At 37.2% G+C, this 14,842-nt stretch overlaps 2 long non-coding RNA genes across 3 annotated transcripts; both read left to right on the forward strand.

Annotated features, from left to right (window-relative positions):
• The first annotated feature begins 7,498 nt into the window (after positions 1 to 7,498).
• On the forward strand, positions 7,499 to 10,625 carry LOC147832463 (uncharacterized). The gene is made up of 3 exons (XR_015516534.1): positions 7,499 to 8,280; positions 8,798 to 9,599; positions 10,067 to 10,625. It is a non-coding gene; the product is annotated as an uncharacterized LOC147832463 (long non-coding RNA).
• Positions 10,626 to 12,061: 1,436 nt separating this feature from the next.
• Positions 12,062 to 14,506, forward strand: LOC137488473 (uncharacterized). 2 transcript variants are annotated; one of them, XR_015516512.1, is made up of 5 exons: positions 12,062 to 12,134; positions 13,107 to 13,236; positions 13,412 to 13,497; positions 13,802 to 13,844; positions 13,942 to 14,506. It is a non-coding gene; the product is annotated as an uncharacterized LOC137488473 (long non-coding RNA). The 2 variants fall into 2 exon arrangements; XR_015516513.1 differs by having other exon boundaries at positions 13,113 to 13,236.
• The last annotated feature ends 336 nt before the right edge of the window (positions 14,507 to 14,842 follow it).

Genomic DNA, 14,842 nt, shown 5'->3' on the forward strand with positions numbered 1-14,842 from the left:
AAGAGAGTGTTTGTCACCTTAAGAAAAAGCTTGCAAATTAAGGATAATTTTCTTTTATTTTTTCGAATTTTGGCATTTTCATTGTTAATTCGTCATGCAATACTTCAAAATGTGCATTAATGCAGGGTGATGCACACATTAAAAAATACTATATTACTATATTAATTTATGGTAAATACTATAGTCTGTAGTGAGTTTAAACTAGTGTCAAAGTACTTGAATTAATCTATTGTAGAAAGTCTATGGTAACTATCGAAACACAACAACTATAGTACACTCAGAAATAAAGTGAGCTGTTACTGGGGTAGTACCTTTTTTAAAAGGTACAAATTTGTACCAAAAAGGTCCATATCAATACCTCAAAGGGTACATATTAGTACTTAAAAAGTACAAAAGTGTTCCTCTTAAATTTTTAGGTATTAATTTATACTTTTGAGTCACCAATATGGATCCTGTAAGCACAAATGTGTACCTTTTGAAAAGGTACCACCCCAGTGACAGCTCGCGTGCCTATATTTCTGAGAGTGTAGGCTAATATAAACATCAAACAGAAAAACTATTGACCTTATTCTAAAATGCGGAAGTGCGTCTGTTTTCGCGATTGTCTTAGAACTTCCGTTTCAGTCGCCTATGGGAGAAATGACAAGGAAAAACGGCAAAAAAACGTTCAAACTACTTGCTCTACAAACAAATGTTTGCATGACTATACAGACCAAGTAGAATAATACAACAAGGAAATATCAGTTTGCAACATCAAACAGCGAAACGAGCAGTTTTTAATGTCTAAAAATGAATGGAAGTGAATGAGACCGGAAGTCTCGTGCCAAAAAGATTCAAATGGCAGCGCCCGCTCGTCTGCGGAGAATAAGGTCAATAGAGTATATTATATTACAATACACCACAGTTTATCATAGTTAATACTACAGTAGGCTGTAGAATTCATTGACAAGGATTTGTAAACACTATAATACATAAAGTATAATACACTTTACTGTATTATGGTGTAAAAAAATCCAGTATTTACAATAAATTACTATGGTGTTTTTATGTGCGTGGAAACACAGCTAGTGTGATTTTACTTGGGTTTTTTCCTATTTGGAGTAATCCTACAAGAGAAAAAAGAGCAGTTTTAAGCATATTCTTCTTATAAAAGAATAGATGTTCATAAGCTCAATATTGAGAATGCAAATGAGATAGTTGAAAAGCAGCACAGATCAAAATGACACAGCACTTTCAGATCCTCCCGATTACTGGGTGTTCATTAGCACCTGCTGGTCATTTCTCTAATTACCTGACCAATCATATATAACTAGCCACCTGACTTTTTTCATGTTTTCACTGACTTTTTCCAAGATGGTTAACCATTCTAAAGTGATTGAAAATCAATGACAACACAAGACACTTTCAGCCATGAAAGAGAAGCTGATTGTAACAAATCTGAGATTCTAACTCATTCAAGTTCTCGAGAAAGGCTGATAACCAAGGAAATACAGATTCACAAGACGACAGGACAATGTGGAGAAGGTTAGTCAGTTCAAAAATGCAGCTTTTAAGGATCTGATTTGGCACAGTGTTTTACGGTAAGAAAATTTGAAGTGAAAGCTTACTGTGAAGTGACAACACAATCGGAAGTGACCAAATAGCAGAAAAATTAAACAAAAAAGGGGAGTCTAACCCAGTGGAAGGGAACCTATGGCTCTCAAGCCACATGTTGCTCTTTGACCAAAAATATGCATCTCCACCTGTCTTCCTTCAATATTATTTTACTGTTTAAAAAAACTTTAACAACACTAAAAATCTGTTGCCTATTAAAAATACAATTACAATCCCATTTTAAAAAGTAATTTTATATAGCACAATGAATAAGACCTAAAAGGACGTTAAAGTTAAAAGGACATTTTGACCAAAGTGCATTTGGATGAATTTGAATTGCAACACCAATAAATGGCAAATAACATGCATTTCTATGGTAACTTAAATTCAAACAACATTGAGTAGTGATGGTGAAAATAAAAACACTATGAATTGTTCTTCATTCATGGACTTGCTCAACATGTGATGCTTCATATTTGTTTATTTTTGAGTTGTGAATAGACATAAATTAAGGTTTTGTTTAAACCTGTATCATTTATTGTAATATCACAAATAATAATATAGTATTAATGGTGATACTATAATACTTGTAATTTATAGTAATACAGCAGCAAAAGCATTTTAAAGGCATTTTGAGATATACAGTCAGAAATATTAGAACCTTAGAGTTATTAAAACTATTATGTTTAGAAATGTGTTGAACAAATCGTCTCTCTGTTAAACAGAAATTGGGGATAAAAATAAACAGAAGAAAGTTTAGAAATGAAACTAAAGAGACTTTGTCTGTTGTTTAATTGTACTAGTGATTTCTGATTAAAAAAAATTAATAGTAAACTTAGCAAGCAAGTTTGGAGAATTAGATGTTCCCCAATTTAGACAAAATACCCGAGCATAGTGAGAGGCATTTCAAAGATGGCCGCCGAGTGAAATGACTTGCCTTAAAGAGATTTAGGCCTAAAGTTAAAGGTGCATTGGTTTTCATAAACAATTTTGGCTATGCTGGTTAAAATTCTTGACACATCCGGATGTGATTCAAATGAATTTATATGCGTTTTATTTATTATCAGAAAAGTGTCTGACAAAGAAAAGTTTGTCCAATCAAAACGTTAGGTCCGAACATTACGATAGGCTGTCCAGCCTGCCTGTCAACATAGTAAATTGCACACCTCTGCGCAGAAAAGATTGTGTCATCGGTGTGTTCATGTACTGTATGTGCTTTAGACAGAGAATGGCAGCAATACCTTCAAACAACCTACCTTCTATTTAATTCTGGTATTGAAATTACTAGCAGTGCTATAAAGTTTTCTCTTTGGTGAATGTTACAAGATGTATTATAGTGATGTTGTCTAGGGTGCTTTTGCATGTAAGTTTGCAGGCTTTCAGTGCTATCAGGCTAACGCTAGCATTTTTTAAGATCTCCTTTTGTACTTTTAAATGGTTAATGATGAAAGCCAGTTTAACGTATTTGGCTTCGATTAGAAACATTAAGTTTGTCATCACATTGAAGAAAGACTGAACCTCAAATGTATAAAGGTGGAGGCAAATGTCTTTTTTTTTTATTGGAGATATTTTCTTCAGCAGACTTTGGCCTTTGCATGGCAGACTAAATGCAAATGTTTATCAGACACTCCTGATTCAACTAAAATTCCTTCTAACTTGGAATGGTGATGATAAAATTATTTTTGGGGAAAATCAGGTGTCAGTAAACAGTTCTCTGTATTTTGATTCAACAAGTCCAATCTTATCTATAAAGCTCATTTAGAACAATGACAATTCCCAAGGCGAGCGAAATCACATATTGTCCTCTCTGTGTGTCAATAGGATGGAGTATTTTGTCTCTCAGGGTTTATGTTTCAGTGGTGACAGGAAAAAGTCACAATGGTCGGAGGTTAGAGGCATCAGTTTGACCGTGTGTGTGTTTCAGAAGGATAACGCACAGGTGTGACTCTTCCCTTTGTATTCTGCCTGAAGTTGGGAGTTTGCCAGATGCCTAGTAAACACACACACACACACCTCTTCTGTTACTGCTTTCCATTTTAGATCACCTCATTCTCTTCATTTGTTTGGGTTATTTTATGCTGTTGACTGTGTGAGTCAAGCTTGATGTATTTATATATTTTAAAACTAAAATATAAATTAAAGTGCCCACATCATACTATTTTGAAGGTTTACCATCAACCAAACTAGGCTTGCGTCCATCCAAGGTAAAAAATTATTCATTCATTCATTTTCCTTCGGCTTAGTCACTTATTTATCAGGGGTTGCCACAGTGGAATAAGCCGCCCAACTTATCCAGTAAATGTTTTACACAGTGTATGCTCTTCCAGCTGCAACCCAGTAATGGAAAACACCCATACACTCTCACATTCACATACATGCACTACGATCAATTAAGTTTATTCAATTCACCTATAGTGCACGTCTGTGGACTGTGGGGGAAACCAGAGCACCCGGAGGAAACTCACGCAAACACAGGGAGAACATGCAAACCCCACACAGAAATGACCCAGTCAGGACTTGAGTCCGCAATCTTCTTGCTGTGAGTCTGCTTATTTCCACCTATGAAAAATAAATTGTTTACGTCCTTTCCTCACACCTCATTCAGCTGCCATTTTTGTTCATAGTTTAGTCACATCCCGTTTAGATTACTGTAATTCCCTTCTGTTTAGCCTCCCTAAAAAAACTCTTCATAAATTACAACTGGTACAAAACACTGCAGCCCGTATTATCACTAAAACCCCTCTATCTGTCACATCACACCCATTCTACAACAGCTTCACTGGCTTCCCATCTTTTTCAGAATTAATTCTAAAAATACTTCTTCTCACTTTTAAGGCCATCCACAATCTTGCTCCTCCATACCTTGCTAATCTTGTTCACATCGTCACACATTCTTGAACACTCAGGGCTTCTTTCATTCACGTCACTGTTCCCTCTGTCCGCCTCGTCACCATGGGAAGCAGATCCTTCAGCCACTCTGCTCCTCAGCTTCGGAATTCACTTCCTCCTCATCTCCGTAATCTAGACTCTTTCACAATTTAAATCCAAAGTCAAACCACATCTGTTTAGAACAGCTTATTCTCTTTAACCCGACTATATTTTTAAAGATTGCATTGTATTCTATTGACTTTTATTGTGTTTTTATTTGAACTATTGTTCTAGCTGTCCTGTACGGTGTCATGAAAGGCGTCTTTAAATAAAATGCAGTATTATTATTATTACACTGGTGCACATTAATATCTTTACGGTACACTTTTTACCTTTAAGGTTTACTATTGTACCTTTTAATGTTGACTTGTAGCGTTTGTAAGTTACTTTCAGGTACACATTTGTACTGTTTAGGTATTAATATGTACCTTTTAGGGGGAAAAAGGACCTGTTGCCAACAAAAATGTACCTTTTGAAAAGGTATTACCCAGTGACAGATTTTGTACCTTTTATTTCTGGGAGTGTATAATGTGTATATGACCAAAGAATGGTATAGGAGTTTAAACTTAGATATTGCTTGATGCTATTAGCAGGTTTGGCATGCTGACCCTGAGCTTGGAGATAACTGAGCCCAGGGCTCCCGCCTGGTCAATGAGCATATTAGAGGGTCCAAGATTAGGTAGTTTTTAACAGCTCCCCCTGGTAAAGGAGGAGAAAAGGGAGATTGGGTGAATGGGGGGATTCTTTAAAAATGAAGATCGGAAGATGAAACTGGCTATTTATTGTAGCTTTGGATTAATCTGATTGGTTTATCGATGATTGCAGATGAGAGACCAGCTGCGATCAATTATGACATGCTCCTCTCAAAGATCTTCACTCCCTTATTCCAACCGCATCCGCCCAAATTGACAACATCTCTGCTTGTGTGAAGGATATTAATGATTGGCTCACCTCAAATTCACTAAAACTTAATTTGGACAAAACTGAGAATTTTTATTGGCACCCCAGCACTTACCAGCAATATTCCCACCAGTTATTCCTGTGAGATTGCTGGCTTGCACATTAAAACATCTACTTCTGTAAAAAATTTAGGTGTAATCTTTGACTCCACACTCTCTTTTCAGTCACACATTAAATCTGTCACTAAATCTGCATTCTTTCACTTACGTCGCATTTCACAACTGCGTCCCTTCATCAGTAGCAAGGATGCTGAGACTGTCATCCATGCATTTGTCTCCTCACACATCGACTACTGTAATGCTCTTTTTATTGGCCTGCCTGCTAGCCTCATCTCTAGATTACAGTATATTCAAAACTCTGCAGCTAGAATACTCACTCATACCAAACGTTCGGCTCACATAACCCCAATCTTGTATGATCTTCATTGGCTCCCGGTTGCATACCGGATTAAATTCAAAATTCTCCTCCTTGCATTTAGATCCTTAAATAACCTTGCACTCTCCTATCTCTGCAACATGCTTGTCCCCTACACCCCAACTCGCTCTTTACGGTCTGCTGACTCTGGCCTTCTTGCTGTCCCTCGGTATCGCCTCTCTTCAATGGGGGGCAGATCATTTAGTGTTATTGCACCCAAACTCTGGAACTCCCTACCACACTCACTCCGCTCTGCTAATAATATCTCTGAATTCAAATCCTTACTTAAGGCTCACTTATTTTCTGAATGCTTCACATCTGATCTGCCAAACTGACCACTTAATCTGATCCACCACTATCCTGCTCATATGTCTCTTAGGTCTTGTTTGTGTTATTCAAGTTTGTTATATTTGACCTCATGTATGTTTGTTTATCTTTTTGTTGCATTTCTTGTAAAGTGTCCTTGAGCTCTGGAAAGGCGCTATATAAATAAAAATTATTATTATTATTATTATTATTATTATTATTATTCACTCAAAATGGCTACTTTTATTTTAAGAAATCATGGGCTGTTTCTCAATATGCGTTGTTCAGCGGTCTTGCGTCCTCGTGTTCTCGTGAAACGTCATCATCAGCTGCCTAAGTTCAGTTCTAATACTCAAGATCGCAAGTACGGAGGACGCGTGAAACTTCCTGGATGTGTTTTTGATATCGAGGACGCACTGATGCAGACTTGAGCACCGAACTCGCTCTGGAAGTCCCAGAAGTCATTGCGACTGGAGGTGGGAAGCGCTGCATTTGATCTAGATTTATTATTAAAGTTCATAGATATGAATTATTTACCTCAGGAATTTCCCTAAATGAAACGGTGAAAGTAAACATTACCATGGACATCTTAATAAAGGAATAAACACATTAAGGGGGTTTGTTTGCTGAAATTCTTATTAAAATCTGTTTTATTTATATTGTGCAACATATATTTATAATGTTTTTATGCAAAGTATATATTTTGAAAAGGGGGAAAAACAATAAATCGTTGTATGAAGGCTGTAATGTTTAAATAATTTACCATTTAAAGCATGTGAAGGTCATGTGACCATCAGGAAGAACGCAGCATCTCAATTCTCAAAGGACGCGTTCTCTGCCCTCGCGGTCTCCTGAGTTCGTTCTTCCGAGGACACCTGGCAAGACCGGTCTTCACAAGAACACAAGTCCGTTCTCTGCGTTCTTGGAATTGAGAAACAGCCATGGTTTATTTTCCCAAGATAATATTCATTTTTGATGCTTAAAGTGCAAATTGACACACACAAAAACAGACCAGAGTTTTATCTTTTTAGACTGCAAGGATTAGCCAGGTTTACTTATTTGGTTACATATTTATTTCACCTTAACCCTGTCCTTTTTTTTTTTCACTTATTATTTTCGTCTCAATATTTCTCAGTGTCTATCTTAGTTTCTTTCAGCCTCAGTCTTCATTTACCTTCCCTATAAAGCTCAATGTTTTTCTCTCTGTCTGTGTCTCTGTCTCCTCCACTATTGTTCCTCCCTTCCTCCTGCTCATCTCCAGAGGCCTTCTTTTCTTTTTTTTTCTTCCTTTTTTTTTATGACTGTGACCGTAAAAGCAGCTGTCCCACTGCAGACGGGTTTCGCAGCTCACACCCTGACCGTGTGTTTTCAGAGCTTTGACCCTGCGACTGTAAATCAGGCCTTCTCTTCACCGTTTGACCCGCTCTCAAGAGTTTAAGGAGTTTAAAGGCAAGGAGTAGCACTTCACTGGAGGACTTTTTGCTTTAAATAGTCATTATTGCTAAAGAGAAACCGCCAAGGCAGTCGAGAGAGTGACAAAAGAACAACAGGAGTCCATATGAAAAATTAGCTTTGGAGACAAAGAGCTCAGTAGGATGTGGAAAAGAGACATCTGTTTAGGCAGAGACTGAGTTATTATAGTTCAACTGAACTTCTTTTAAAGTAGCTGGAAAATGTATCATTTTAATTCAGTATAAAATACAAATAAAATAAGTAAACAGAAAATAAAATATAAAAGTAATAGGTAATTATTAAATTTACGTGAAAATTAAAAAGTCAAAATTGTAAAGGTTTCAAAATTAAAGGTTTAATTTATTTTACTAAAAATAACTAATCAAAACTGCACTGTAAAAACAAATGGAGGGCTCCACACAATTAATTCATGCTGTCCCAACACAAATAGATTAAGTTTACTTAATTGTTTTTACAAATATAAATGGATTGAACATAAAACATTTAAGTTGTCCCCAAAAAAAAATCTCAAGAATTGTGTTGCTTCAGCTTATTTTTAATAGGAACTTTAAATAAGCAGCAAAATAAAAAAAAACTGAGTGTAGATCAGGGTGTCACGGTGGCACAGTGGGTAGCACGATCCCCTCACTGCAAGATTCGGCTGGGTCAGTTGGCATTTCTGTGTGGAGCATGTTCCCCTGTGTTCGCGTGGATTTCCTACAGGTGCTCCGGACTCCCCCCACAAGTCCAAACACATGCGCTTTAGGTGAATTAATTCATTCATTTTTTCGGCTTAGTCCCTTTTTTAAGTTGGGGTCGCCACAGTGAATGAACCACCAACTTATCCAGCATATGTTTCATGCAGCGGATGCCCATCCGACTGCAACCCATCACTGGGAAACATTCATATAAACTCATTCACACTAATACACCACTACAGACAATTTAGCCTACCCAATTCACCTGTAACGCATGTCTTTAGACTTGTGGGTGAAACCGGAACACCCGGAGGAAACCCACGCCAACATGGGGAGAACATGCAAACTCCACACAGAAATGCCAACTTTCCCAGCCGGGGCTCGAACCAGCGATCTCCTTGCTGTGAGGCGATTGTGCTACCCACTGCGCCACTGTGATGCCCTAGTGTAGGAGAATTGAATAAGCTAATTTGGCCGTAGTGTATGTGCGTAAATGCAAGGGTGAATGGGTGTTTCCAAGTGTCCTTGATTTATCAGGGGTCACCACAGCGGAATGAACTGTCAACTATTCCAGCTTATGTTTTACGCAGCAGATGCCCCTCCAGCTGCAACCAAGTACTGGGAAATATAATGCATTAATACATTTAATATAATTTAAGCAATTTATAATTTTCATTTTAAGTTCTGCTATAAAACACTACTGTATGTCATTTTTGTACAACTAAAACAATTTAAATCCATTCTTACGTTAAATAAACAATGCACAAAAATAACTATTTAAAACATGTTGTGTTCATGTTCTCAAGCATCTTTAACATTTTCTTAACCAGAATTAACATGTTTTGCCACATTCCTATCATGTCTCAAGCATGGCTACTAAACTGTTGGCAAGAATTAGCATGATTATAGCATGAATCAGCATCTGTCAAGCTGAATATTTTATTATCATAGGTAAGATATAGGTCAGATTCTCTGTACAATTTAACCCTGAATGAAAGTCTGTAAGGTTTTGTATCAATTTAAATATATATTTTTCATGAATAGTGCGCTGAATAAAATAGTAAAACACTTAACAGTTACTAAAAATTGAATAAAAAAGAAACATAATGTATTACAACTGTATGCATAATTCCAATAGTGTTTCAATGATAATGAAATAACACTCCCATTGTAAGAATTTCAAGACTTAAAACTGTAAGGCATTTTTCATTCTACAAACTTCTAAATCAACAGATAAATCAAAGTAGGGTCCCACTTTACATTAAGTGTCCTTAACTACTATGTACTTGCATACAAAAATACAATGTACTTTGTGTTTATAATGTATTTGAGAACACTTGTGGTGCTTTTGAGTTGGGATAGAGGTTTGGTTATGGACAGGTTTGGTGGTATGGGTAGGTTTAAGGGTGGGTTAAGGTGTAAGAGATGGTCAACAGTGTATTTACAAATGCATTTACAAAAGTTAATTACAGATGTAATTACATACATGTATTTAATCAAGCAGTACACAATAAATACATGTACTTACACTATGTACATTGCAACAAACTATTAACTCCTGAGTAAGTACATATTAGTTAAGGCCACTTAATATAAAGTGGGACCCAAAATAGTATTCTGTGCTAATGGAAGACGTGCAATTCCACACATTTTTGCAAAATGAACTGCACTTAAATGCAGTGTACATCAACTCAAGTCAAAAAAAAAAACATTAGGGTGACTCTTTCTCCCTCCTTCCTGCATATTATTCATCTCACATCTGGAAAAATGTTGGCTCTCTCTTATCAGCTTTTAATGTCTCCTGAAGATTGAGAATGCTTCTATGGTATTTCTCTATTTGCAAGATGATGCATGAAGTCGGTCCTGCACATCTGTTTCTGTTTCCTCATGATAAATATTAGAAGCTTTTGTCCTTGAGCTACTTGAGAGCAGCATCTACACACACACACATACCCACAAACAGACTTTGATCAAAAAAATATGATTAGTTCATCTTACCTTGTGCAAGGTGCAGCAAATACTGTGGCTTTTATTCCATTTCTGTTATTCATCTCATAAGACAAAGACCATATTAGATGATAACGCACTTCATTTAGTCGTATATAAATGGATGAAACGGCAACAGGATGCTTGGACTGAAGCCATAACATGTAACAGGAAGTATATGTTGAAATCCAGACAGGCCGCTCATGTAGGTGTTATGTATGATATCACATTTGCTCCTATTCAGTCACTGATGGCAGAAGCAGGTTGGAGAACAGCGGCTTCTTGTCTGGACGCAGCATGGCATCATGGGGAGAGAAATATGACACAGTCTTCCTCAGACAGCATATGTTTCATAATGTTATCCAACATGAGGGATGACATAAATGTACGGGCTGATAGAATGAGCTCATGCATTTGTCATAACACATATGCATTTTCTAGCATGATATATAGTGTGCGATGATGTTAAATGTGAGATGTATATATGTATAGTTATGATATGCAAAGCTTTTCAAAAGTTGCTCACTAGGATGGCAAAAATTAGTGGAATATCATTAAAATTACATTAAAAGTGGTTAAAAATAGGGTGATGCAGTGAGTAGTGCTGCTGCCTCACAGCAAGAAGGTCGCTGGTTCGAGCCTTGGCTGGGTCAGTTGGAGTATCTTTGTGGAGTTTGCATGTTCTCCCTGTGATTGCATGGGTTTCCTCCAGGTGCTTCGGTTTCCTCCACCGTCCAAAGACATGGAGTAAGGTTGAATTGGGTAGGCTAAATTGTCCGTAGTGTATGAGTGTGTGTGTGTGGATGTTTCCCAGAGATGGGTTGTGGCTGGAAGGGTATCCGCTGCGTAAAACATGTGCTGGATAAGTTGGCGGTTCATTTCACTGTGGCGACCCTGAATTAATAAAGGGACTAAGCTGACAAGAAAATGAATGAAAGAACAGGTAAAAATCGTTGTTTGATAGTGGGATGTTGGATGGTGAACAAAAGTAACAGGGTTGGGGAGTCACGGAAGAAAATGAAAGTGAACAGTGCACGAGGGAGGAAGGCAGTTGAGGAGGGGGATTGGTAAATTGAGGTGCCGGATCCAGATCCGGTGTGTTCCGGCACAAATTAGGCCCTGCACACAGCAAATTCATCTGAGTTAAATTCTCGGTGTTGAAGCATTTCAGAGTAAAGTGTTGACGTTAAAGAGTTAGATTTTGATAAATGAATATAATAAGAGTTAGAATTGATTTTATTCAGTGCGAAATCAAGGAGTTATCTTTTCTACACTTGGTGGTGTTATTTCCAACATCCGGGAATTCATGCAGCCCCAGTCACTGAAGAATTTTCCAGACGCCATTTTTAGACGCCAGGTTTAGAACAGCAACTGGTCAAACTACCTAAATGTTGGTATTTTACTGACTTTCTTTAAGGAAATACAGTTGTAAACATATTGTTAAGTTAATAACTTTAGAATGGAGTGACAATTTTAATCTTCTGCGGTTCATTCATGGTCGTTTGTGTATCTAGCTTAACTGCATTACTATTGACTTCTTTTCAAGAATGTTTTTATATATGCTCACGCATACATAGTGCATAAAAACATCAAATGTACATGTTCAACACATTTCTGTCACGCTTAATGCCATTTTGTGCGTTGTTACCCATCTGTAAAATAAAATCGACACTTCTCCTTTAATTCGAAGCAAACTAGCGAGGGAAACCCCGGAGCAGCCTAGCCTACTCTGCCCGGATGCTAACGGCAACACAGGACGGTTTCCATGAGCTCTGGAGAGTTTCTAAAACATATCTGGTGAGTAAATGAACATATGCTTACTTGTAAAAGGCTTCCTGACTAAAACATATGATTGTTTGTTATTCGTGTATGTTAATTTGGTTATTTTAAACACCGCGGCCCTTTTAAACTGGTTCATTCGTGGCCGTCCATATACCGTTAGTTCATAGACTCGCGTGATAACGTAACAGTTACGCTTGAATTATATTAAGTGTTGACAACCATTAAAGTCGGAATGTTAACATTGATGTCTTTAAATGACCGCGTTTGCACTTTCTCAGACATTTAAGGTTACAGAAGTCTCCCGGAAGTTGCGGGACTAACGTTAACGTTATCCCGCAAATGCACAGACTCCCAGATGCCCAAGTAGATGCACGCAAATGAATGATAATCTCCCGGAAATCGCGCGTCTCCCGCCCGGTCATTAAACACTTTGCACACCCCTCTCCCCCGCATCCCTCCCAGCTCTTCAGGTACGTCGCGCGCAAGTCACCCCCACCGCTCTTTAGGTACGTCGCGCGCAACTCATCCCAATTGCTCTTCAGGTTCTCATCTCTCCCGCTACCTCCCGCAAATCAACTCTGTATCCCCCGAAAATTACTTTTCCCAACTCAGGGATGTCTGACGTTAGTAAGTTAGGCTATTTATGTAGTCAGGAACATCTTAGTCAAGCTTTTTCTCCCGCATGATATTGTGCTTAAAACTATAGGCTAAACTTAGCATGTACTGTACACAACATTTCCTTTTTATTAAAGACAATTTAGTGCGTTGTAAACAGCCACCTGTCTGTAAAATTAATCAATTGATTCATATTTGAGCAGCCTAATGATGATACAGGTTTGATTTGTAGATTTATTATCAATAATCAACATCTGAATCAAAAGATATCTGAAAAAGTGTGAGGCATACTTTGTGATGTTCATCTCTCCTTTTTATCTGAAGGTTATGCATATGTGTTAGATACTAATTTTTTGTTGTTGTTTTTAACAGCCACAGTTCTCTATACAATAACACAAGACCCTGTGACGGTGGCTGATTAGAGACGGATGGTGTATTTCCAGAGTTGGTGAAATGACCAAGCACACCTTCTTGGTCATATGTGGTAATAATAATAATTAAGGTATGTTTGATAAAGTTCTGTATTTGTTTCACATAAGCTGAGAGGGTATTAGATCATTAGAGAATAACAAATGACATGAAGGTGATAAGTTTTGTATTGTGGGTGAACTGTTACTTAAATAACGTTTTGCTCTTTGCTTTGCACTTTTCCTCTTCTGCTTATCCTAATATTTTAGATTATATTTGGACCTGAAACATCTGCTAGACTCCAGGAAAGGTGGCGTCAATACTGGACCTGAAAGGGCCTAACAAGTTGAATCTGGTAAAGAAACATGCACGCGCGCACACACGCACGCACACGCTTACAGAAAAGTGTTGTTTATGAAGTTTATGAATATTTTTTACACTGTGGCCAATATTTTGGGGAAGTCAACATCACTAAATGATATAAAAGATTTTAAGCTCTTCTAAATTTTGCTCCAAGTGTTGTGTTAAATTCAGGATTCTGGACAGACAGCTGCCTGTTTTTCCAGTTCTAGTCATAGTGGTTAACCTAATTGTTTTTGGAGATCCAACAGTGATATATGTGTTTTTTCTACTTTTCCATATCCTGTCACCTCAACCAGCTGGGAGAGTCAAGTTGTGGATCATCATGTAGATTTTCAAAAGGTGAGTTTAGATTTCTTGAATGTTTTATTTACTTTAAATGTTCTTTTAAATATATCATAGAATTTGATTGCAATTTTTTTTCAAACATTTTTCTTAGTCATGCTGGAGTCTTGAAGAGTTCTTAGATAAGCATCACCCTATATCCGTGCATCAGGAACCGTGCATCAGACGAGCGATCAGCAGCTGCTACATCGTCATGGATAAAAAGGTCATCCTGTGGCTGGGAAGCACTTCATTCACAGGACATGCTTGATGAGATTTCCTAGCTCCAGTTTGTTTTCACACAAGTTTACAGCATTTATACCTTCATTTAAACTGCTGTGTTTGATATGGAGGACCAAGGAAACACCCGAAGTGAAAGATTTGCACACCAAGTTGTTTAAAATGTAATTTTACAAGAAAACTATGAGTTCAGAAGAAAACTATGAGTTCAGAGAAAACTATGAGTGACGCTATATTGAACTTTCAAATTGCTCTGATAACACATCAAGTTTGGACCAAAGGACGGAAACAGCCTTTTTGAGCACTGGTCATACATATTTTGTTGAAACTGTCTGTACTAATAAAACATTTAAAGCATATTTGACATTGTTGCATTTTAAAAACTGAATGAATTGTTGAAGTGGTGAATGTTTTCAAATAAAATGTTTTTTCTTTTGTAATTTACAGTCTATTTTACCTTTTTACCATATTTACACTCAAGAGAGTTGAATAAAATAACAATATATTGTAGTAAAAAAATTACTACCAGGCGGTGTTAAATATAGTTACATTTTTAACTCTGCCCAGAGTTAAAATTAACCCTTACTTCGGTGTCAATGTGCCAACCCTTTTGAAAGTGTTGATTTAACTCTGTTTTGAGTGGACCCCATGAGACACTTTCAAAGTGTTGAAATTAACACCCATAGAGTTGTTTTGGGTCCCCATATTTTGCTGTGCATGTTTCTGTTATGGTTACTATGATGTTAGAATGAATTTCCATGTTTTGACTGTAAATC

Source organism: Danio rerio, chromosome 19 (genome assembly GCF_052040795.2).
Source record: "Danio rerio strain M-AB ecotype USA chromosome 19, GRCz13ab, whole genome shotgun sequence".
NCBI lineage: Eukaryota > Metazoa > Chordata > Actinopteri > Cypriniformes > Danionidae > Danio > Danio rerio.